General features: G+C 39.2%; 1 protein-coding gene across 1 annotated transcript in view; it reads left to right on the plus strand.

Moving 5' to 3' along the window:
- Positions 1–27,435, plus strand: part of TECRL (trans-2,3-enoyl-CoA reductase like) — a 1,073,904-nt gene that overhangs the window by 200,686 nt on the left and 845,783 nt on the right. The window lies entirely within an intron of this gene.

Here is a 27,435-nt window from a genome sequence, read left to right on the forward strand (position 1 = left end):
AGATACAATTATCAAATCTCCCAAAGACACAAATACCCTTCAAAAGGCCTGGCATAGACAAGTAATTGGTACTACAGATGTGGTCTAAAACTTAATACAAACCAAAGCATATTAGTATCCTTTGTAAAGACAGCTATCTATGGAAATTACCACATTAATAATACATCCCTAAGAGTAGATCCGGTGATCAGAGATTTGTGAACACATGTAGACAGTATCCTGGCCTTTAATCATCACATGTCTACAGTTGTGAGAAAATCATTCTACATTGCACAACTTATACACAAGGGCATGGCATCTAGGCCCAGTGATGTCACTGTTCTGCTGTACTCAGCCCTCATCACCAATCACTGAGTACAAAGCACCCTTCAGTATGTATCTGACTAGGCATTTACAACAAATGGAGTGGCCACTGAGGTTCCTCACAAAAAAGAATAGGGGGCATAAATAACATGTCTTATATGGACTGCTTCAAAGCCTTATCCCTGTATTTGGCCTCCTACAGGCTACAATGAGGTGACATATGCCTGGTGTGCATACCTACTCTGTTAAAAAACTCAGTAGTGTAATAATTCGGTAAAGTAACAGTTCAGTGTTGCCATCTCAGTAAAGTCTTCTTCAGGTAAGTGTTTTTTCAATTATTAGAACTAGACCCCTTAAAAGACAGGGTGAATACATTATAAAAAAAAACAAGTAATCTCCGTGATATCCCCAAAGTCTCAAAACAACCCACTAAAGTGTAGTGGGTCTAAAAACAAAACAGTGTAAGAAACTTCTCTGTGTGGAAGATTTTCAGTCCATATATTTCTAGTTAATCACTGTATATTAATCAGATCAGACAATAGTAGTAGAAGTAGCGAACGTAAACTCGTCAAGTCAAAAAGTAATAATAGAAAATATATAATTCTACAGCATTACTAAGTATTTGAAAGTAATCCAAGCAAGGCAGGCAGTCTGTTTTCAGTCGAAAATTCTTTATTAAGTACACAGACAAGCGATCCAAGTAAAACAAAAATAAAACTATTTTTGTTTTACTTGGATCGCTTGTCTATGTACTTAATAAAGGATTTTTGACTGGAAACAGACTGCCTGCCTTGCTTGGATTATTTTTGAATACTTAGTAATGCTGTAGAATTATATATTTTCTATTATTACTTTTTGACTTGATGAATTTACGTTCACTACTTCTACTACTATTGTCTGATCTGATTAATATACAGTGATTAACTAGAAATATATGGACTAAAAATCTTCCACACAGAGAAGTTTCTTACATTGTTTTGGTGAATACATTATACAGATTAAAAAAAAAACAGTAGCAATATAGGCAATTCTTATTAGAATGACATTTTTAATTTATGTATACAATATTTAGGTTGGATACAATTGCTATTAATGTATTTATTTATTGGATATATATATATATATATATATATATATATATATATATATATATATATATATAGAGAGAGAGAGAGAGAGAGAGTGTGTGTGCGACTGAGTAGTACGGATGAGCTACTGTAGCAGGGCTAGCCCCCTGGCAGTGTAAACCTTGGCTCAAGATGATTGTCACTGTTGAAGTTACATACTGACTCCATGTGCAAAATGGGAAAAGGGGTTGAGGATAGATGGATACAGCTATAGCTGTCTGTCTATATATATGTGAGTTATCGGAATAGTTTTAATAATTTAATAATTTTACTAATTTAATAATTTAACAAGTTTTTATTCTGCTTTAATCATTGATTGTGGTATTTAATCAGATGAAACCTGATTGGTTAGTTATAATTTAAAAGGAATACAGAGCTAGATAGAAGTTCCAACAATGACGGATAAAAGTACTTCGTTTTTGTTTTGAACAAAGTGTTTGGTCTGAATAAAGTGTATTGTTATAACTAGCAGAGCCCTTACGTTTACTTTTATTGAAGGATAAAGAACAGTGGTCGAGTGGCATTCAAAAGACATGCGTGAATGGGGGTGCCTTCGTTGAAGGTTTGGTGTCGGGCTGGCACCTTGGCACCATAAAAAATCTACTGCCAATCATTAGCAGACCGGAGTTCCACTGTGGCAACCCCTAACCGGGAAAAACTGAAAGAAGAACATTTGGCACCATTTGTGATTTACAGTGGAAATGAAATTTACCACTGTGTGATCAGATGTTTTAAGTGTCCTGGTTGGACTTTCAGTCTGTAAACTTGATGAGTGATCACAAATTTTCATTGACAATATGTGGAAAAAGTCTGCTTAATGAGGGCTATTTTCATTCTCCCAGATTATTCGATGAAGTGGTTGATTCTTAATAGTCTAATTTGTCCGTAAACTTAATAAAGGCTTACAGACCTTTGAACCTAGAAACCATTGTAAAGATAAGTATTTTTCCAGAGATTCACACATCTCACTTGGAGTGCTTATGAGAGGCAAGAACTGCTAGAGAAACACAGTTTTCCATCTAGAGCTGTAACATTTGCTTTGCATTTTATCATGATTGTGACAAGATACAGCATTTTGAAACTGATTACAAAACAGTATTTGACAATGTACCTAATAAAAGACAAGACACTATCTTAGCAACATTGTACTATTCTGTCGTAAAAAGAACTATTTTGAGATATAGGTTCATAGGTTCATAGGTAGGTACTAGGCTATCTGCCCAAGGGCATTTATAAGCCTAGCCACAATGTGTTGGCTTTCGCCTCCCTTTTAGATTAGTTTCCTGAGCCTCTGTCCAGCAGGGCCACTGAAGTGATCCCAGGGGTAAATTTATGATTTCCCATCCACTCATCAAGATTTCTCTTGAAGAGAGTCAGTGAGGGGCTTTGCCTAACATAGATTGGGATTCTATTCCAGAGTGAGGGAAGTCTCTGGGACAGGAATCTATCCCTCCAGCATGTCCTATTTATTGTTGTGCTGAGGTTTAAATCCCTAGAGCGTGTGGTTCTAAGAGATTTGGTTTTCTTGAGATGGAGCATATCCATTAATTCCGGGTTAGACATGGCCTTGTACGTCAAGCAGAGATCACCTCTGAGTAGGTGGTAAGCAAACAAATAGAGCTGGAGTTTCCTTAGTCGAGCTGCATAGGGCATCTGTTTGAGGCCCATGATCCTCTTGGTGAGGTACTTCTGTGATCTTTCCAGCTGTTGCAGTTGTCGAGTAAGGTACATCCCAAATGGGGCATTGTACTCTATTATGGGCCTGATGAGCGATGAGTAGAGGGGCACAATAACCTCTCTTGATCTAGATGTGAACCCTTTTGTGATTAGGTGGGCTACATAGAAGGATTTTCTAACCACTTTGGCAATGTGATTATCAAAGGAGAGGTTGCTATCTACTTGGGTCCCCAGATCCCTAATTACATCTTCCGTACTTAGTGGATTACCACCTATGTGGTAGTTCGTGGGCACTTTGTTTTTCCCAAAGGGGATGACTATGCACTTTTTGGCATTTAGCTTGAGGCCATGATTCTGACACCAGGTATTCGTCTCCGTGAGACCCTTCTGGAGGATGTCTGTGTCAGCCGGAGAGTCGATTATGGCCCCCAGTTTGCAATCATCTGCAAACTTGGTCAGCCATAGTCCTCCCGTGCTTGCCTGTACCTCAGAGAAGTATATACCGAACAGGAGGGGTCCTAGGTCTGAGCCCTGTGGGACGCCACTTGTAACCGGTTTAGAGTCGGACATGGCACCCGCAACTCTGACCATGTGAGTTCTATCCATGAGCCAGTTGGCAACCCATCTCGTGATATAGGGGTTGATGTTCAAGCTGGTAAGTTTATCTTTAATGCCAGAGTGGGGAATGGTGTCGAAGGCCTTTGCGAGGTCCAGGTAGGCTGTGTGGACTACCTTTCTCTCATCTATGGCCTTGGTAACTGTTTCAAAGAAGTCAGCTAGGTTTAGAAGGCAAGATCTGCCTTTAAGAAAGCTGAATTGGGTAGGGTCCAGTGTCTGGAGGTTCCCAATGTCTCTGTTAATGAGTTCCATGATGATGCACTCCATAGCTTTGCAGACCAGGCTAGTCAGGCTTATAGGGTGATAGTTCCCAGGATCCGTTGTGGCACCACCTTTGTGGAGCGGGATAGCTGTTGTTGTACACCATTCTTTGGGTACATAGCCTGTGGTAAGGCTGAGTTTGAACAGTGAATTTAGGTGAGAGGTTAGTTCATTTTGGAGCTGATGTAAGACGCAGCCTGGGATACCATCTGGTCCCATTGATGCTGTGTTTTTGGCTTTGGAAAGGGCTGTTTTCACCTGTGTGTCTGTGATGTCTGGGGCTCTACATTCTTCTGGGATGAACACGGGCCCTTTTGGGGGTGGGGGGGGGGGTAAAGTTTGCACTGAACCTGTCAGCCAGGATGTTGGCAATGTCAGTTGGTTCAGTGTATTTTTTGCCATTTTGCACTAGCTCAGAGCAGATCTGAGAGTTGCCACCTAGATTCTTGACATAGCTAAAGAAAGCTTTGTGATTATCTTTAGAGTCTTTGGCAATTTTTCTTTCGAAGCTGGCCTTGGATGATTTTATGAGGGATCATAGTTTCTTGCTAATAATGATCAGTGATGCCTTTTCTTTTTGGAATTTTGCTCTATCATGTAGTAGTTTCCTCCTTCTGTTGTATAGCTTATTTATGGCCAGGGCCCACCAGACTGGTTTCCTCTTTTTGGAGGAGTGAGTCTTGGTTTTACTTGGGATGGCTCGATCCATGCATTCCTGTAGGTGCTCATAGAATGCATTTGTAAAGGATTCTGCGGTGCTGCCAGCATTATCCTTTAGCAAGGGGGCTTTGAAACTTTCCACCTTGATCTTGAGAAGTGTGAAGTTTGCTTTTGAAAAGTTTTTCACAGTGGTTTCCTTGACTGGGGGTGGGGTCAGGATGTAGATGTCCAGTGTGATTAGTTTATGGTCTGATCTTACCAGCGACGAGTTTACCTCTGGTGTGGAACATTTGTCCCCCATGTTGGTGATGATCAGGTCCAATATGTTGTCACCCCTTGTGGCAGTGGTGACCAGTTGTTCCAGGGCGTTTGAGTTTATAAACTCTAGGAAGCATTGGGCAAAGGAGTTAGTACTTGAGTAGTTTTCCCAGTCAATGTTTGGGTAGTTGAAATCACCCAATATCATGGTGTTAGGTAGGACCTTCATATTTTCCAGTGTTCTCAGGAATGCTGAGTGGGGGTCCTGAGACAAGGTGGGTGATCTGTAGCAAGTTACAATCTGAAAAGCAGCTTTGCCTACTGTTAGTTGCACATGGATAGTTTCAGAGGCCTCGTGCTGTGCCACTAACCTGGAGGTGTGGGTATCCTTGTTGAAAATGGATACACCCCCGCCTTTTGTATTTCGGTCTGGGTTCTGTGGCCGAAAGGTATGGTATGAGTTATAGCTTGGTAGTGCTGGGGTGCTCTCTGGATCCTTGAACCAGGTTTCTGTTACTGCGCAGATATCGATTCTCTCCATACTGAGGAGTGCCTCGAGTGCATGCATTTTAAGGTTTAGACTTCTGGCATTGAGTAGCATTACCCTCAGTTTTTGGTTTCTTGTGTTGTGTTCGGAAGTGGGTTTGTCTTTTGAGCCTTGCCTAAAAAAGGCACTATGGGGTTGGCAAGAGCCTTGGCCAGTATTTGAAAGCCTAAGGGCGACAGGTGCAAGCCATCTCTGGCGAAGCAACGTGGCTTGTTGAGCATGTCATCCCAGGCTGACAAACACTGGATCCCCTTTGAAAGACACCAAAAGCTTAGCCAATTGTTAAAATTTATAATTTTATCTTTATACTGTGGCATAATTCTTGGTGAGGGCAAGATGCTACTCAGGGTCAGGGTCATACCGGCCTGGACTACATGATCAGAAAGCTCCTCTATGTCTCTTTTCATGTAGTCCAGAGAGGTACGTCTCAGGTCGTTCACACGAACATGGACAATGACAGAGTCATATTTGCGGATCTTGGCACCCGACAGGCAGCTTACAGTAACCTTCTTCTTGTTCATTCTAGTGAGTGGGACGTCAGTGTGCCTGACAATAGAGTCACCTATTACTAGTGTATTGGGTGTGTTATTTGGCCTTAAGGGCTGTGATTGCGTGGCACACGGACTTTGTGAATTATGTGATATGTGGTTGTTGTTGGGGGGGTGGAGGTTGCTTGGATGTCTGCTTTGGAGGTCTCTGCTGCTTTGGCAGATTTTTATTTAGAGCCTTCGAGTATGTTTTTGTGTATTTATGTGTGTTGTTTGCTGGTGCAGATATGACTGGTCTATGTGAGACTGGTAGTGTGGTGCAAGTGTTTCCCTTCACCTCATGACTGACTGTTCCAGTCTTGGGTTGAGAGAGCTTGGCCTCCAGTTTGGCTGTATAGTTGCATCTCTCGCATACATTTGTGTTTGTTGGAAGGAGGAGAGGGTTGTCTGTGTACATGAGGCAATTTTAACATTGCCTCATGATGCCCAGATTCACCAGCTGGACTGGAGAGTACACCTGAAACTGCCCTTTGGACATGCCTGAACAGATAAAGTGAACTGTTTTACTGATTGTCCGGTAGGGACGAATAGAGAGCCTTGTACTTCTGTTTAGTACAGGGGGTGTAGTGTTAGCGTTTATTAGTGCTTACTGAGAGATTTGAGCAAGTGCTGGACTGTAAAAGGAATGGTTTGAGTGCTTAAGTTGAAAGTTTGACTAGTTCCAAGGGAAAAATTGAAGACCAGACTTCGTGGAGCTGGGAATAGTTTAACCCTAGATAACCGGCGCTGCCCGGCAAGCAAAACCACGCAAATGCGGGTTTTATAGCAGGGAGATGAAAGAGATAGAAATTAGCCCAAAATGGCCAATAAACTACTAGTTGCTGGGCTGAGACCACTCCTCCAGGGACAGATAGGCTGCTCAAAGCTCCCCACTCTCACTGGTGAACACAGAAACTTCCTTCTATCAAAGTAAGATATGGGCAACACAGGAACTTGTACCACAGCCCTGAATTCAGCAGAACCTGAAAACTGACTAGACTAGCTTAGAAAAGGCAGGAAACAAGAATATTTTTTTTCACAAAAATACAATAACTTTACTTAACACTTTAAATGCTCTTTAGTGTGTAGTCTACAACAGTTAAACAGATGATTTGAACACAAAAATGAAAATGACTAAAAACGACTTTAACAAGTGCAAGCAGAAATGAAGTACAATTTGCAGCACAAATAAGCTTTTTTTAAAACACAAAACCGCGTTTTAGGCGAAATTAGCAAACAATAGCAAAAAAATGCAGAGAAATGATACTTAATCAATCCAAAGTGTCTCTTTTGTCACTCTGCTGCTGTAGAACTCTGCAGGACACCACGAGGAGCTGGCTGAGCTGGATACAAGCTGAAAACTGCACAAATGTGGGTTTTATAGCAGGGAGATGAAAGAGATAGAAATTAGCCCAAAATGGCCAATAAACTACTAGTTGCTAGGCAGAGACCACTCCTCCAGGGATAGATAGGCTGCAGTAGATGAGATGCTTCCAGTGTGTTGTACTTTAAGGCAATGAGGTAGTATCAGTTAGTAGTACAAAATTATTCTGGAAAGCAATCATTTGGTTTTGTAGCAGGTTTTTTTCCAAGTAGAACCATGGAAAGCTATGCTTTCTTTCATGAAAGGGAAGTAAGATATACAATTTCAACTGTAGACTGTACCATTTCATACTGTACTGCTAAATATAAAATTACATCGAAATTCTGGCAATTTATTGTTGAATAAACTAGATCAAGACAGAGAATATGAGCTATTCAGAACCTCAGGGAATCATCAAATTCATGGAAAGGGAATAATTAAATGTGCTCTTATAGTATTACTATCATGGGTGCCTGAACCATAGAGCCAGGGGGAGGGGAAACCCCCCCACCACTTTTACAGCTGCAAGACCTGTCTGGAAAAATTAATGAAGTGGAGTTTTCATACTAACATGGATTTGCGCGCAGAAGTTTAACTAAACTAGCTCTTCTTGTTCTCTTATTGCTCTGTGTTACAGGAGTTATGCTGCCACTGTTCTGTTGGTGCTGCCAGAGCCAGAGTCATGCCAGTAAGGAGAGCTTTGTTCTTTTATTTGTAGGAGTTATGCTGCTCCCATGTGTGTGTGTGTGTGTGTGTGTGTGTGTGTGTGTGTGTGTGTGTGTGTGTGTGTGTGTGTGTGTGTGTGTGTGTAAAATGCCCCAGTTAGGTATACCTGGTGGTTAGTGTTACTCAGGCTCAAACAAGAGCCAGAATTCTCCCCCAATACCACCACTTGTGATTCAGGGAGTTGAGTCCATAGCTCTCAACTGTCCAGATTTTCACAGAATATTTGGCTCATACTTTTGGTCTGTTCCTCGTAAAAGTTGTGGTTTTCTGGCAAATCAGTAAGAAATTAATTCACTAAAGAATGATAGCCCTTTAAGTTTCAGTCTTCCTATCTTTCAGGAAACACATGGTAGTACATAACATTTTATTTTAGCAACTTTCTAAGATTATACAAGCAATATTTAAAATGTATCTTTTGCCCCCCCCCCAAAATAAATTTTGGCTTTTTCCAGATTACTTGTGTTGCGAAATTGAGAGATTTAGTTGAGTGTCAAGTGGATTTTACAAAGAGGCTGAGAGGTTCAGGGGAACAGAAGTTAAGTGCGACTTATGCAAAGTTGTTTGCATTGTTAGTAGCACAACAGGTAGTATACTTGCTTTTGATGCAGAAGGCTGTGGGTTCTACTCCCACAATATGCAGATCAATCGCTGATACTGTACTGTGTTGTATTTTAAAGGGAGTGGATGCTGCAGTTCTATGAATGTCCTCCTCTAGAGTAGTTACCTAGTAACTACGTTTCTAGTAACAGTTTGCCATCCATTCCCCATTGCAAAATTGCTAGATTATCATTTTTTTAATGTAGCATAAGCAATTTATTCATCAAGGGCAACAGGCACTTTATTTGTAGATGAAACAATGAAATATAACATTGTTTGTTAGCAGCAATCTCTTCATCAGTTACATATCCCTTTAATGTGGAATTATTTAGATGACTTCTGCAGGGATTTTGCATATTTGCTGATATTGGTGGATTGTAATGACAGAAGTTTGAGTGGCCTTTTATGGTTGAAATTTTCTGAAATGGGTCGTTTTGTCATTATTGGTCCATACATTTTGTTTCATTCCTTACTAAACGACTGTTCCAAACTGCAAATTTAAAACACATTCTAACAAGTGGTGCTGTATTATACAAGAAATATAATTTAATACAATCAGGTTAATACAATCAGGAAGGTGAATCAAAGAATGCATACATGTATGCTTGCTCACAGGATACAGGAGATCAAAATAGGGGAAGAGACCAGTCAACAATGGAGTCCCCCAGGGTTTGGTGCTGAGACTTTTTCTGTTTGGCATACACATGTCAAAAGTAAAAGGAAATACCAAAGGGCTTTGGCCGACTAAGTTTGAGATGACTGCAAGCTAGGAGCAGTTGTTGAATCCCCAAATGACTTAACCATCATGCAGGAAGGTTTGTCCCAAACAATAACTGGTGCCAGAATCATGAATTGAAACCAAACTCCAAGAAATACATTATCATATCCTTTGGGAAGTCATCTACTCCTGGCAAATGCCAAATTGACAATGCCTACTGAGAAGTGACCCAGTTGTTTGGCATTTGGGAACTTGCATGTAGAGTGACCTAACTTTTGACCAATATGTGCCCAGAGTCATAAGAAAGTCTTTCTATATTGCACAGCTTATAAACAAATTGATTGTGACTTGATCTATCAGTGTTATTGTCACCCTTTACAAAGCCCCCATTAGGTCAATCATTTTGTATAATGCCCACTTTGACATGTATCTGTCCAGACCCATGCAATAAGTGGAATACCCACAGAGATACCTTACTAAAAGGATACAAGTCCTAAAAATATGTCTTGCATGGACCACCTCAAAGATTTATCACTATACTCAGTATCCTACAGAGTGCTTAGAGGTGACATGTCTGGCATACAAGACATTCTCCGACCTAATGCAGATGGACCTACTGAACATCAGCAAGTCAAATGGCATCAGAAATACTCACTCCAGGTGTCTAAACTGAATGTTATGGAGAGATGAATATATATCACAGAGGCTACCACTGTTCCAGAACAAATTATCCATTCAAGTAAAACAAAGATCATCCCCGTTCATATTCAAATGCAACTTGGATCTAAGGATGGATAATAGAAAATGTACTCCAGAACTGCCCCTCATGCCACTAATGGATAGAGGCAGTTCCTAAATGCTGTATCCCTTACATGGGTCCCCTCAAATTATCTATAGTATGATTACATTTATTCTCACTAGGTCTAATATACAATTAACAGCCACGGGATAGGTAAGACCAGTCAGGAAATGTTAATTCAAGCACCAAAAGGGAAATTGGCTAAGCTTAAAATGTCCTTCAAGTGAACCTATGTTGTCGTACTAAATAGTTTAAAAAAATTGCCCTTTTTAGATCACTAAGTGCCCATCTCACCCTCCACCCCCCTCTCCCCAGTCTTCAACAGCTTCCGGCATCTCTGATTACTATTACATTTATTTTTAACACAATACAATTTTAATATACTAATGCTTTTGCACTTCACATTGGGTCATTTGTCTGAAGTAGATCTTATTTTTGGATTACATAATGCTATTATACTCTGATCAAGACATATTATTCTAGTTATATACATGGATTATAAGATCCAGAGAATGTATGACAAATAAAGATCCATTTTTCCTCATTTGACCATTTTAGGAATTACCTGACTAATGTACAAATAATGGTCTGCTCTGAAGATATATGTATTAAACTTTTTATTAATCCAGTGGTATTTACTGCACTCAGTTAAGAAAATCTAAGGGTAAAATATGTTAGTAAGTTACTGACAGATTCACTTATTTTTTTTTTATTTAAATGACTCTCCTTATAAAATCCTCCCAAGTATAATGGTTTGAATAATCGTTAAGATTTGGAGTGCTCACAAAGATTCAAATATTTTACTATTTCTCTTACTACAACAATCATGAAAGCCAAGGACGAATGCAAAAACATAATTTTATGAGGGAAGCAGTTACATTTTCCTTTGTATATTATCTTCCTGGAGAAGACTGTTGGAAAAAAGCAATAAAATAAAATAGACTGGTGGCATAGACATTCTTTGCAATATAATGATATTCTGTGGCAATAAGCACTATTCAACGATACTTGATGGGGTGGGAGTCCAGAATTTAGCTGCAGGATTTTTAATTTCTCTTTATGGACTGGGAAGTAGCATACATTTTCTTGTAAAATTTTCCAGAAAAAACATATTTGATATTGCAAGTAGTTTTCCAAGTAAGCGTGTTTTGCATGCTGTCATGATGGAGAAGCAAGATACGATATTTTGTAATGGTTATGAAAAGGACTATTTGATATTGTTCTGTTGAACCTAAAAGGTAAGATAGGACACACACATTTGTATCAATGTACAGTTGTGTTATGACAGCTCCAATAGCACTGAGATAAAGCCTTGACTTTGAATCAGGTGACTCAAGTGTGTCCACAATCTTGAGTACCTGTTTTGGTTGCCATAGAGGAGGAGGAGGAGAGATATGATGAGGCTTAAGCTTGCTCATTTCACTTTGATCAGGAGGATTTGGGAGTGTATATCTGAGCATATGCTGTGTAGAAGAATCTGCTGATGGAGATAGGGATTACAAGGTTTTGCTTTCTACAAGAGGTCAGGACCATAACTGATTTGCACAGAGAGTCAGGAATAAGAGTCACAAAGCCGTTGATGCTGACAGGGTGAAAGGAATGAACTGGCTGCTAGAATGATATTTCTCATAATCAGTTATCACTCCTAGCTAGTAGGGAACCAATTTGATAATGGAGAAATTGGCAGCAGGCAATGGGCTGAAAAAAATAAAAGGCACTTACGTATTATCACAATCACAGTTCTGACAGGAGAAACGGCTCTTTTCCAAGCCCTTTTCCTGCAGATAAATGTACTCCAAAACCCTTAAAATGTGTGTATACATACATATATATATATATATATATATATATATATATATATATATATATATTGGCAAGAAAGATGTACTATAAAGGTCTGCTGAAAGAAATTATGACAGCAGCTGTTATAATCTTGTACCTTTCTTTACGTTAAGAAATCTGTTTTTGAACCTGTGCTCAGCTCGAACATGGCATTTAATGTACAGAAGTGGTCCGACGTGTACTTATTCAATATATTTGAATAATATAATTATTCAAAGCCACTAAGGTATGTAAAAATCAGTGCAGCTACATAGTCTGTTTCAGTTACATTAAGTGGTAGCACATTATAAGTATGACACAACTGGTCAACCTACCACTGAACTCTCCAGCTTTTTGCAGAATGTCCATAATTTTGAATCATTTCCGTTTTGGTCTAAAAGGTAGGATTTTCAAAAACTGTCACTGCTCCTAACACTTCTTGGCTGTTTTGGAAAAGAAATACTGAAAATCCAGGATAATGACACTTCCTACTATCTCATTCAACTGCAGAGCAGCACAACACACATGTATACAGTACTTCATTGTGAAGGAAGAACACCTTATTTTGTTGAAAAAGTCCATTCTGCATTCCATTACAGAAAAGTTGACAACTATAAACCGTAAACAAGCATATAAGGCTGTCACTGTTTCAGATGGGCCAAAAATACTCCAGCCTTTCAAATCTGCAGGAGAAGCCGTAACTTAGCACAAGTACGACTCGGAAAAGAGCCATTTCTCCTGCTGGAAATGTGGTTGCGATAATACTTAAGAAAGAAACTGTGAACAATGTTTTTCTACAAAAAAAATCAACAAATTAACAGAAGTATATACTTAAATATATTCTTTTGATATTATGTTTATTCTTAGCTGTATAGAATTTAATGTTACATCCATGACTTTGCAGTTATGGTTGGGATTTCTGCAGTCATTGTATGAATGAACCTATGTTTTTGCACATATGATGCTTTTATACCCCTTCTAGCTGTACACATTGATTGATCTTAGAAAAGTATGAAGTATATTTCCATTTTTTGTTGTAAGTGCATTCAGTGGTTTACATGCTCAATATGAAAATAAGTAATCCATTTTGAAGTTATATGCCGTGAAAAGCCGAAAGAAGAACAACATGCTGTTAAACTTTGCATTGCTATGAGTTTTATTAAAGTAATTCAGCTAAGATGTTTTATGATTAAAGTATGCTGATATGCTAGGAATATTGCCAGAAAGTCACCCATTTCATTTATTGCAGGGCTTGTGAGAGGCAGAAATAGATGAGGAAACAGATTTTCAAGTAAGACTGTGACATTTTGCTGGGCATCCTATCATGATGGTGAAGTAGTACTTTAAAATGACTGCAGAAACCAGCATTTTACATTTTTACTATTTACTATTTAAAAAATGTACACATGAGCTCTAGTAGTCATAAATTAGTGCACAATGTATATCAGCATTTTGTGTCTTTCGGCTTTTCCTGGTTAGGGGTCGCCACAGCGGACCTCCGGTCCGCTAATGATTGGCAGTTGATTTTTATGTACCGGCTTGCCAGGCTTGATGCACAACCTTCAATGAAGGTACACCCATTCACGCATGTCTCCACGCAGAAGATGCTCTAACTGAGAATTGAACCAGACAGCGTCTTACTCTGAGGCCACAACGCTACCGCAGCACCACCACCGCATGTGTACTATATTCCTTATGTAAATAAATCACGATAGTCCCCAGAGGCATACAACAATGTGCATCAACCTTCATATTTTACTAAATGACACAGAGATGCACAAAGTATCATTTTGCACATTATACACTTTTGTGTTTATGGTGGCAGACAGTACTGTGTAGTCTGACAGGACTAAATAACAGCATTACAGAACAATGATGCTACCTGTAATCATGGCTAATTTCAATTCATAAAGAAATCCCAGTCATTAGATGTGATGTCACTTCAGGTAACATTGCCATATTATGGTAATGAGGGAATGTGGTACTGTGTGAGCTCCAATTGGTGGGAGCTCACCAGCATCACTCTGTGTGTGTGTGTGTGTGTGTGTGTGTGTGTGTGTGGGAGGGGGTGAATCAAGGTAGTGTGTGATAGCAGGTCTGCCTAAACTATAGAGAAATCTGTTGCTGCTAGGCATTTTGTTGCAACACTATTTATGTTTTACTTTTGGTTTACTGAGCTAGGGAGAGTGCTGCACTCCGAGCTACAACACCATTGGAAGGTATACAGTTGGCACTTAGATTATCCTACAATGACCAATTGGTAGTATCTTGGTGCTAACTCTTTAATTTTGTATAATCGGTAGAGGGATACTCTGCATATGACCTCCGTGCACAGAACAGTATGTTTAGACATTGGGACAAGGCTACAAATGAGTTGTGGTCCCTTGTGTACTGATCTTTTTGAGTTAGTACAGGTTTGGGGTTCAGATTCATTGTGTAGTTGGGTTTATGAGTGTCATCTATTGTTAGCAACATAGTGCTGTTTTGTGGTAACAGAGACTACTGGAGATGTAAGATTCTTTTTTGCACCTATTGGTGATGAAGAAATAAAATAAATCCTTAAAATTTTTCCAGAAGACAAAATTGGACATTGTAGTAGCTTTCAAATAGAATTTCTGATATCTTGTGTTGCAGTCTACGTAGTAAGGAATCAAGATACAGCATTTTAAAATGCTACATAAAACACCATTTCATATTGTACTGTTGAATATAAAAAACAATGGTACACAGACTGTTCATAATCTTTTGTGAATTAAACAAAGACAAGATAGAGACTGTGATCAATGTAGCTCTATTCTGTGATACCCTTGTATGTAACAGTTAAAGCAGCATTGCTTTGCACAATAACTATTAATAATAGCAATCTGGCAAACAGTTTTCCAAGAAGAGCAGTGGCAGTGAGTTTTGTATTACATGGTAAAATGAGCTCTTTACTAAGACAAAATAGTAACTTAATACTATTCTGTGATATGTGATTGTGCAATACAAAGTTCATGCAGCATGCTGTGCACAACAGGTTCAGAAAATATTCATTTTGATGTAGAGTTGCAGCATCTTACTTTCCTTTTAATCATGATGCAGAAGGAGTATACAACGTTTTAGAATGACTGCAGAAACCTGCATTTGACACTATACTGTTAAAGACCAAAAATATATTTATTGCCAAGGCAGTAGAGATATGTATGATAATGGGTAAACTTTTAAAATGTCTGGACCTGCTAGAGTGTCCCAAAATGCAGAGACTGAATGCATGAAAGAATAAACTTACATATACCAGTCTGAGATGCCATTTCATAGAATATTCTCTTTTCTCCAAGCTATTGCAATCTCTTAGTTAGTGTATATAAGTCTGGGGGGACTTGATCCCCCTGCAAAAGGAAGTTTTAAGAAGAAGAGTGCTTTTTGAGATTTGGTCTTCTCCATGTTTTCAGTCTTTTTTTGTCTTTTCCTCACTCAGCATTTCGGGTGCCAACATTTCAATAGAGAGCCATGAGAGTGTGTTATTCTGAGATGTCTGATGGGGGGAGGAAATGTGACTGTAGCTCTGACATTTTTATTGCCCATTGTGATACCCCTCATCTGGGCCAGCAATCAAGGAACCTCAATCTTCACCACTGACACTGGTGAGGGATGTTCACTTGGAACAAAAATAGATGCGCACAATATTTTCAGATGCAGGTCTCTGCACCAAACACAATTTCCCTTAGGAGAAAACAGGGAACACACTCCCATCCTCAGTCTGGGTTTCCCTCTCTCTTGATCCAGGACCCAAATAAGACTCACCACTGATGCAGCTATAGAGTTAAGTCCTTAGCCGGGTGTTCCAAGCCATGTCCTCCACCACCCTCACTGTAAAATCAGTGCTCTGTGTCCTTGTTCCATGTAGCTGACACACACACTTTTTGAGATTTGATTTTCACACTCAGACACACCTGGGAAATGCTGGAAGAGATGTAATGGTTATGGCCCCTCTGCCCAGACTATAAGGTAGATTCATAGCCACCAGTCAGCTACTCTAAGGCTCTTACCAGTGTACCCAATTATACTGAGTGAAATTAATATTAATACCAATGGTAATGTTGACCAAACAGCAAGGCTTTCAGGAGCGGCCACAGTGTCACCAAACAAATATAAGTACTCTCAAAGGTTAAAATATTCTCTAAAAGACCATTCACAATGAAAGTTTAGATATATTTAATAATAAATAATAAAATAACATGAAAATACTAAATATCTATCTGCAATAAACACCAGAGTTTTAGACACAGGAAATATTAAAAATAACACAGATGGATAGAGTCATACAAATACAGAAATATAGTACTTAACTACTTTCACTATATTTTCCTGACTGATCTAAAGAATTACTATTCCCTGGTTACTTATTAAAGCAAGGCAAGATGAAGTTGGTGAGTGGTCCTTCTTTGTCAGGTATCACAAACAGACTGCTCTGAGACTTCTGGCTCATCTAGTATTAAAACATCATTTCAGTGCTGGATTACAGAATGACATCACATACCTCTAGCCACCCAACTTCTGGTTCCCACACTGCCCCCTTTACTTGAAATTGAACTAGAATCTGGCACATATGTGTCATAATACACACAAATAGAGCTTTGCTAAGATGTGTTACAGCATCTGCAAGCTATATAACCATTTCAAAAACTTCCACCCTTCCAGGGTAGCAATTAGTTCACCCCTAAGGACAATACAGTAGGATTCCAAGTCCTGGTTTTCACAGACATTTTGTCTCTGGCTGCAGTAAGATCTGTAAGATACAATCTTTATGGCCTAAACCAGGTAATTTAATTTCAGAGTAGTTTTTCAAAGTTCTTCTCTTCAAGTATCCTCTACTACAATATATTAATTTTAACAGTTACAATATAGTCTGACGTACAGCAGTATTTCTTTTCTGTCCAGCAAGATCCACCATTGGTACATTTTTAACACACGCAGATTTACAAATACATTTTCAACAGAAGCACCTGTACAAATCAGTTTGATATACAAGTGACTTATAATTCTTTACAAAACACCAGCGAGCTATGCTGGCATATGTTACACATCCACTGCCTTACTTCTCCTGGCATAGCTGGCACTACTTTACATCATCAAACCCTTTATAAAGGCAAGGAAGTCATCATCATTAAACCCCTTTTTTTATTTTTCTACATGGGGTTGAGGTATTGTGTTAAATTTCACCATCTCTCTCATATTCAATTCCACACTCCTGTCTTTTTCGACACTCATGCCTGACTGTTGCAGTTCTTCCCTCACACAATCCATCCACCTCTTTGCTGTATGTCCTCATTTCCTCCTGCCTTCTTTCTGTCTGTCCCAAATCTTCTTCACAAGATTATCTTCTCCTTTTCTGCATGTGTCCAAACCACCATAGTCTGTTCTCTTTTATCTTTTCTGCAATAGGATCTATTCTGGCTGCTGCTATGTCCTCATTTATTGACCTGTCCCACAGTGTGCATCCTACCCCCCTTCTCAGGCACTTCATTTCCATCATCTCTAGCTTCCTCATCTGCTCTGCCTTTACTGCCCAGATTTCTGTACCATACAGTAGTACCGGTCATAGCACTGTTCATAGGTTCATAGGTTCATAGGTTCATAGGTTAGTACTAGGCTATCAGCCCTAGGGCCTATACAAGCCTAGCCATAACAATTCCCTGGCTATTTCTTCCCACATTATTTACTTTCCTGGACCCCTGTCTAGCAGGGCGACTGACGTGATCCCGGGGGTGAATTTCCTTTCTCCCATCCAATCGTCAAGGTTCCTCTTGAAGAGGTCCAAAGAGGCACTCTGCTTGACATGTATGGGCAATCTATTCCAGAGTCTGGGGAGTCACTGGGTCAGGAACCTATCCCTCCAGCATGTTTTGTTTATTGTGATGACAAGGTTTAGATCCCTGGAGCGTGTAGCTCTGAGGGATTGGGATTTCTTTAAGTGTAGCATGTCCAACAGCTCTGGGTTTGACATGGCCTTGTATGTTAAGCAGAGATCGCCTCTGAGTAGATGATATGCGACAGAGTATAGCTGGAGTTTTTTAAGGCGGTCAGCGTGGGGCTTCTGCTTTAGGCCTGTGATTCTTTTAGTGAGGTATTTCTGAGGCCTTTCCAGTTGTTGCAGATGTCTTGAGAGGTACATACCAAATGGGGCGTTGTATTCTATAATGGGTCTAATGAGGGATGAGTACAGTGGGACAATGACCTCCTTTTTCTGGATGAAAAGCCCTTCGTGATGAGGTGTGCCACATAGAAGGATTTCCTGACTGTTGTGGCGATGTGGTTATCGAAGGTGAGACCACTGTCCACCTGTGTCCCTAAGTCTCTTATCACACTTTCTGTATTTAGTGTACTGCCACCTATATGGTAATTCATGGATACATGTTTTTCCCAAAGGGATAACAATACATTTCTTGGCATTGAGCTTGAGCCCATGGCTCTGGCACCAAGCATCTGTTTCTGTAAGGCCCTTTTGTAGAGTATCCACATCATTTGGGGATTCAATAATGGCTCCCAGTTTGCAGTCATCTGCAAACTTTGTTATCAGAGTCCCTTAGTGTTGACCTGTACTTCAGAGAAGTAGATGCCGAACAAGAGCGGCCCCAGGACTGAACCCTGAGGTACTCCACTTGTCACTTGTCTGGAGCTGGATTTGGAGTCGGCTACTTTTACAGTGTGGGTTCTATCAGTAAGCCATTTAGCAACCCATTGGGTGACATAGGGATTAATACCCAACTTAGTAAGTTTATCTATGATTCCAGAGTGGGGATGGTGTCAAAGGCCTTGGCAAGGTCTAGATAGGCTGTGTGGACCACCTTACCCTTGTCCATGGCTCTGGAGACTGATTCAAAGAAGTCAGTCAGGTTCAGGAGACAAGATCGGCCCTTCACAAACCCAAACTGGGTGGGGTCCAGTGTTTGAAGGTTGCCAATGTCTTTGTTTATAAGTTCCATGATAATACGCTCCATGGCCTTGCAGATAAGGCTTGTCAGACTGATGGGACGGTAGTTTCCGGGATCCAAGGTGGATCCCCCCTTGTGGATTGGGATAACTGTAGCTCTGCGCCACTCAGTGGGCACGAAACCTGAGGTGAGGCTATGATTAAACATGACACTTAGGTGAGGTGCCAGTTCATATTGTAGTTCATGTAGTACACAGCCCGGGATGTCATCTGGTCCCATGGATGCTGTATTCTTGGCTTTAGAGAGTGCGTTTTGTACCTGTGTGGCCGTTATTACTGGAATTTGGAATATATTACTGTCTTATAAATCTTACTTTTCAGCTTCATTGGCATTCTTCTGTCATTCACTACATCTGAGACTCTATGCCAGTTGGCTGCACCCCTCTGATTCTAGCTTTGACCTCCTTCATTCAGACATCTCTTCTCCTCAACCATCCCTCCCAGATACTTGAAGCTATTAACCTATTCCACTATCTTCCCTTCTATCCAATTGTCAGCTTCTTCTGAATTCCCCAATTTGCTGCCATTACTACTGTCTTATATGTGCTAAGTTTCATCCCGTATGCTTTCAGTTTTGCATTCCATTCCCCTATCCTTTGCTAAAGTTCTTGCTCAGAATCTGCCTATAATACCACATCATCTGCATACAGCAACTTTGTTGATTGTTCCCCATTAACTTGTTTGCTAATGTAGTCCATCACCAGTATGAACAGCAGTGGGCTCAGAGCTGAAGTATGGTGCACACCCACTTCCAATGGGAACCCCTCTGTGAGACCAAACACTGTTTGTACTTGAGTGATTTGGTCCTTTTACATAGCCTGCACTAATCCTACCAATGTTTCTGGGACTTCGAACCACCACAGTACTGCCCAAATCAGCTTTCTTGGTACCTTGTCATATACTTTCTGCAAGTCTAGGAATGCCCAGTTGGACTCTTTCCTTGTCTCTAGCTTCCTTTCAGCTCTCTGTCTCACTGCAAACAGTATCAGCTGTGTTGCATCCTGATCTAAATCCGAAGTGATTATTTCTCATCTTGCTTTCTAGTACTCTGTGTATCCATTTATTAATCATCCTCTCCAGAACTTTCATGCAATGTGTTAGGAGTATGATGCCTCTGTACTGATCACAGTTGTGGATGTCTCCTTTGTTCTTGTACAGTGGCATTACTACACTTATTATGCAGTTATCTGGGATGCACCTAACTGTCCACACTGCTATGAGTACCCTCAGGAGTCATTTCTCCCCTATCTCACCCAACATCTTTATCACATCTGCTGTGACCTCTTCTGAGCCTGCTGCTTTCCCTGACTTTATTTTCCTTACTTCTATTCTTACTTCTTCTAGGGCGGGCTCCTCTTCTTCTTTCATTATAGACTGTGTTTGGGGCAGTACAGCTTCTGTAGGGTTTTCTTCATTCAGAAGCTGCTGGAAGTACTCCTTCCATCTGCCTTTGATGTCCTGTGGATTGGTGAGCAAGTTGTTGCTGGCATCCCTTATGAAGGGTGTCTGACTATCTTCTTTATCTTTCTGTCTTTACCTTGCAACCTGATAGAGTTTCTTTGTTCCACCTATTGAGTCACTTTCCAGAAGTTGGTAGAGTGCCTCTGATGCCTTGTTATTTGCTACTGCAGCTCCTTTCTTAGCTTCTTTGTTATCCAACCAATATTCCTTGTTAGCCTGGTCGGGCTTTTCTATCTCCCACTTTTTCCTGCACTCCTCCTTTCTTTTGATGACTTCCTGGTCTTCTGTATTACACCACCAGCCTTCCTTATGCACCTTTTTTTCTCCCTGGCTCAGTCACATATCTGTTCTGTATTCCTCACACATGCTGTTTTGAGGCTGTCCCATTTTTCTTCAACTCCACCTATTTTCTCCTCTTCTTGGGGTGCTAGACACATTAGTAATGCCTTGATCTGTTGTGCTATCTCTTCAGTCAACTTCCAGATCTTCAAACTGGTCTCTGTTGACCTCAGAGTCTTCTGTAACATCTGCTTGCAGCTGATTGTGTCATTCAGTAGTTTATGCTGTGTGTTGACAGTTTTACTGGGAATGACTTTGCAATCACTGATTCTACTCTAATGCCCTTGCCTTACTAGGAGGAAGTCTACCTGAGTTGCATGTTAGCCATTCTTGTCTGTGATCCTGTGACTATCTGTCTTTCTGAACCATGTGTTGGCTACTATCAAACCATTTGCTATATAGACGTCTAGAAGTCTAGAATATATTTATGAAGACAAGGAAATAACAGAAAGTATTTTAAAATGATTTTGGAAAGCAACATGTCGAATACTGGAAGTTTTCTAAGAAAACTGTGACATTTTTCTTTGCATTCTGTCATGATTGGGAAGCATGCAACAACATTTTAAACTGACAGTATGATATACGATTTGACTCTGGCAATGTATAATTGAATATTCAATATGGGAAAAACACTGCTGATTATGAAACAAGACAGAAATTGTAACTACATAGTACTGTTTTGTATTAGCCTTTTTTGCACTAGACTTTAAATTAGAAATCAAAGTAGCACTACTTTGTGTAGTATATATTAATGTATGATGCCATGGCATTACTTTTTATGTATATGTTTTGCATTTTATTCTTCATTTTATGATAAAGAGGAAGCAAGAGAAAATGTTTTAAAATCAAAATGACTGTGGGAGCTGTAATTTGACACTGCACTGCTGAAGAAAAAATGATACATACATTGTTGGCAATATAGTGTTGTCTTAAGGAAAGGTAGTACTCTCAGATATAAAATTGGGGGAAGTTTCATAAAGCAGAATACAGAAGCTACATTAACAGTACACACATATATACAAATATGTCAAGCATGGGCATTAATGTCCTAGACTACCATTAATCCAAAACACTTGCTCCCATAATAAGTGTCCAGGCTGTTCTTAAAAATATCTAAACTAGTTTGTTTGTGTCTTTCGGCTTTTCCCGGTTAGGGGTCGCCACAGTAGAACTCTGGTCCGCTAATGATTGGTAGTTGATTTTTATGTGCCGAGTTACCAGCCCTGATGCACAACCTTCAACGAAGGTACGCCCATTCACGCATATCTCCATGCAGAAGACGCTCTAGCTGAGAATCGAACTGGATAGCGTCTTACTGTGAGGCGACAATGCTACCGCAGCACCACCACCGTGGGTAAAAATATCTAAACTAGTACTTATTTTAATGTAATTTGGTAGTCTGTTCCATGCATCAGGTGCTCTGTCAGAGAACCAATTAGTACGCTTCTCATTCCTACAGAATCTCCTACATAGGTTGTCTGATGATTCTCTAGTACTTTTCTGATAACCCCAAGCATTCCCAGAGGTAGTTGTCTCTAAATGCCCTATATACCTGAATAAGATCACCTCTTAAATGTCTATAAGAGACATTGTACAAGCTCAGACATTTTAGTCTTTCATAATGTTAAATTTTCATATCCATGGATGCCCTCAGTATATTTCTGCTGTACTCTTTCCAGTTTACTCATGCTTGTTTTCTTATAGGGTTTCCATTTTGTTATTCCATATTCAAGTTTGGGTCTAATGTAATAAACAATGACTTCATCATTTCTGATTTCCTAGATTTTATAAATCTTTTGTACAGCCTATAGTTCTATAATTATAATTAACCAATTGGTTGATATGATTAGAAAAAACTCAAAGCTGGATCTATCCAAATACCCAGATCCTTAAATGAATATACAGTTTCAGTCACTGTGGGATGTATTAAATATTCACCTTTCAATGTATGTCTCTCAAATCTCATATGTTTAGTTTTTGATGTAGTTATGAGCATATTATTCTCCGGTGCCCAAATGGTCAATTTAGTTAAGTTCTTTTGCAGACACGCCTAATCTGTAACACGTGTAATAAGTTTACCCAGTTTTAAGTCATCTGCATATAGACTATAGAACACCTCAGATGAAAAGGTTTGGTCTGAAAGATACAATCTAAACAGATAAGCGCCTAGAATAGAGCCCTGTGGGACACCCTGACTGTAACCAAGCTATGTAACTATCCATGTTATCAAGAGTACATCAATACCTAGTTGTACTATTTTATTGATCGGTGTTATGTATATGACCCTGTCAAATGCTGAAGTTAAATCTATATAAATCACATCACAGCACAATCTTACATTCATAGCTGCTATTATATTGTTAATGAACATCATATTACAGGTGGTAATAGATCTATTTTCAACATATACATGCTGATATATGATTTCAAGTCCCAACCTATCCAGTTCTGACAATAACTTATTCACTGTACATCTTTAATGTTGTGTTGTGATGTTAATTTCCCTCCTTCAGATGGCATACCAAATAGGAACAGTAGCAAGCATACCAAATAGGAACAGTAGCACTGCTTTGGGTAATACATACTACTACACAACTTGACAGGAAACATTTTTGACTGGAACTGTGGCATTTTGCTTTATACATTGTGGCATTGAGGAAGTAACAACCACTATTTTAAAATGATTCTGGAAGGCATCTTTTATTTTACAGTACTGAATAAAGAAAAAGTATGTACCTTATTAATTAGTGTGGAAGAAAATGGCAGTGACTTTGATTTAAGTCTCATGGTGGGAGACATCCCTTCTCATTAATATTAAAGAAAGATGCACTATGACTGCATTGTTCTCACACAACTTTAGCAGCTATCAATTTTTATAGTGCATATCTGTGCCGTAAAATCTACCTTAAGTTGTTTTATAATATTACTCTGTCATTGCGTAGCAAAAATAAAAACATACATAGCACTTGCCTATGTTGGAGCATCTAATCAAGGTTGTTTTCATTTATATACTGCCCACCCAAGAACCTGACATAAAAGGTTGTAAATACAAAAGGATTCTGTATATGCTATCAGATGTTGCACATTTGGGCTAAAATCTGAGAACAACTGACCACACTTTCATGGTACTGAGAACAAACACCTGAGATTCTATTCTTGCTTAAGAAAGAGGCTTTTTACTGTGCTCAAAATATTTAGAGAAATCCTGTTATTTTGTAAAGAGATATGAACATGCAAGTGCTGCTCCCATGTTTCTACAGGCTTCATGTTTATCATTTTTCACAATACTGTGTTACTGATTTAGTTGGTATCAATTGCCAAGGTCTTCTTTAAGACATGTATTTATCTGGCTATTGTGATACTGCATATTACTTGTTTATCTTTGTGTTTTGCAGACTTTGCTATCTCACTTTATGTTTATTTGCAATCCAAAAGAATTAAGTTGTGACTATTCAGCTAATGTGTTAATTACATGCTATGACTATTGCACATTACCATATTATTTTTAATAATGAGTCGATCTTTGGCCTACAGTGGCTGAATGACTTATTATGATGCTTCTGAATCCTATAATTGTGAGCCTGCAACTCTGAAAATAAATCAAAATAAATCAAAAGAAATGCAATAAATGGCAAAACTCACTGTAACAACATTTTTGCATGAGATCTTCAATCCCTGCAGAACTGACATGAGAGCACTGTGCTTCCAACATACCTGTTGCACACACACACACACACACACACACACACACACACACACACACACACACACAAACATATATATATATATATATATATATATATATATATATATACATATACTAATTACAAAATAATTATACCTCTTATAGGGAGAATACTCCAAGGTGGTACAAACTCTGATTTACTATATCTATCTATCTATCTATATATATATATATATATATATATAGATATATATATATATATATATATATATATGGATCTACTTCTAAATCCTGAAATCCCACAAGCCTGAATGTTATTTCTCGAATGCCTGATTTTTCATAGGGCATGTAAACACTCACCCAGAACTTCATGGAACCGCACTGGACTATGTAAAACCCACCTAGGAGGGGGGCTATGCCCCACACCTCCAACTATATATACCAACTCCGGGATCACACTATATTGGGGGAAAAGGGAATATTTCCCCACGTCGGGCAAGTGTTTACTTGCCAATTGAAATATTGACTGTTCAAGATTTCAGCCTTCATTATTTTTGTCTCATGAAAATAATGTTCTGTCTTGTGGGATTATAGGTCAGGATTTAAAAGTAGACCCCTATATATACATACATATATATATATATATATATATATATATATATATATATATATATATCTCTACCTACCATATTTCTTTGTAACTAAGACCTAACCAGAGAATAAGGCCTAGCATAGTTTTCCAGGGTGGTCATGACATAAGCCATACCCCAAAAATAAGCCCCAGTTAAGATCGTCAACAACACACGATGGACGTGTTGAATTATAAAATAATATTATTGACACCCGTTGACTGAGGTTATCATACTCTGCTCAACATTTTCGGACCATTCGGACACCCAACTTCTTCTCTTTGCTGAAAGTCATAAGATTCTTTCCCTGGGAGTCCTCTACAATTCTTACTGCAACCCTAATCATCATTCACACTTGATGGTTGAGATCCTTGACCCATAAACACTGGCAGGTGTACTTTGATCGGTCAAAGTGCAGACAACGCGCATAAAGTGAGTGCACTTGATAATGAATGGTTGTGGTTTTGCCTTCTCTTCTTAACTGGTACCATTTTGTGTTGCCACTCCAGTCTCGTAAGTCTTCAATTACCCCCCCAGACAAGATGAGTGCAAAAAGAAAGAAGTATTCTGTTGAGTACAAGAAAGGGATCGTGGAGGACTCCTGGGGAAAGAATTTGATGGCTTTCTGCAAAGAGAAGAAGTTAGCTCTCCGAATGGTCCGAAAATGACATGCAGTGTATGATAATCTCAGTCAACAGGCCAACGAGGGAAATGCTAAGAAGTGCAAGTGTGGATCAGGTTGGCAACCATTATTTCCTGAGCTGGAAGACATCATCTGTGAGTGGATTGCTAACAGGAGAGCAAAGGCTTTGGTTGTGCGTAGGGCTGATATTCAAGCATTTGCCCTTGCAATGGCACCACAGTTAGAAATATCCCCAGAAGAATTCAAAGCATCACAACATTGCCTGGATGGCTTCCTTCAGTGATATGAACTGTCTCTAAGAAGATCAACAACACTGTTCAAGCTGGAAGATACTGAAGTTATTAAATGTGCACTTGCGTTCAAGTCCTTTGTTGATGGCATTGACTTTTCTAAATACCAACTCTCCAACATGATTGCTATGGATGAAACTGCAGTGTTTATGGGCCAAGGATCTCAAACAATTGATCAGAGGGGTGCCTCATCAATCTACATTCCCTCCACTGGTTACGAGAGTGCACGTGTTACCTGCATTTTGGCAATTCGTCTAGATGGAAAGAAAACCCCACATCTAATCATTAGTAAAGGCAAGAAAGACAGGATTGAACGTGTTTCAGGCATTTACTTTCTTGAAACCAAAAATGCCTGGTGCACACAAGCAGCTATAAGGAAGTGGATCAATGTAATGCTGCCACTTGTTTTGAGAGGTGGTGAAAGAGGTCTGCTAGTCTGGGTTCAGCCAGCACTCACCAGGCTAAAGAAATGAAGAAGTTCCTTGCACAGAGAAGAATAGATCAAATAATGATTCCTGCAGGAATGACTGCCTATCTCCAGACTCTTGATATTGCAATAAACAAGCCATCCAAGGACCATTTGCACAGGGAACTCAATGACTACATTGAAAGTAGAATGGAGGGAAATCAGCATGGAAACTTTGTGAAGCCTAGCGTGTAAGAGGTCATGACTTGGGTGAAACATTCATGGGATAAAATCACTGACAGCTGTGTTGCCAATGCAAAATGAGCAGGCTACTTGGACAAGCAGTGCTCATTTAATGAGAGGTCTATTGCTAGGCATGACAGATTGGGGCAAATATTTCTACAACAAATGGAGTCACAAGAAATTCAGGCCAAAATTTGGGGGTTGGATACATATGACAACGTTACAGAAGAAGATGACATGACTGTATTTGAATAACTGTGAAAGCCAAGTTGCAGATATTCTGAAGTTGAAATGTTTGTTGCACTGTTTATGCAGAATTCTCACACAACTGTTAACGCTTTACTTAGAACTGTTGTCCAATAACAGAAAAGTATGAAATAAATGTCAATTTGTGTACATGAATGTCGATTTTTGTACACAAATAAATGTCAATTTGTATTCATTAATAAATGTCGATTTTTATACATGAATAAATGAATAAAGGTAGATTATTGTATGGTGCAGGTAAATAAGGCATCCCCTGACAATAAGCCTTAATGCGTATTTCGGCAGGGGAAAGAGTATAAGACCCGGTCTTACTTTTGTGGAAATATGGTATGTATGTATATATATATATATATATATATATATATATATATATATATATATACATAAAATATTTTTCCCCAGTAGTGCCATTTCAGTTTTAATATTTTTAGCAGCACAACTGTGGTCCTCAGAAAATCAATACAACTCCTGTGGATAATAATTTTGACCATTATGAG

The sequence above is a fragment of the Protopterus annectens genome, chromosome 2.part0 (genome assembly GCF_019279795.1).
Source record: "Protopterus annectens isolate FY-2018-M chromosome 2.part0, PAN1.0, whole genome shotgun sequence".
Lineage (NCBI taxonomy): Eukaryota > Metazoa > Chordata > Ceratodontiformes > Protopteridae > Protopterus > Protopterus annectens.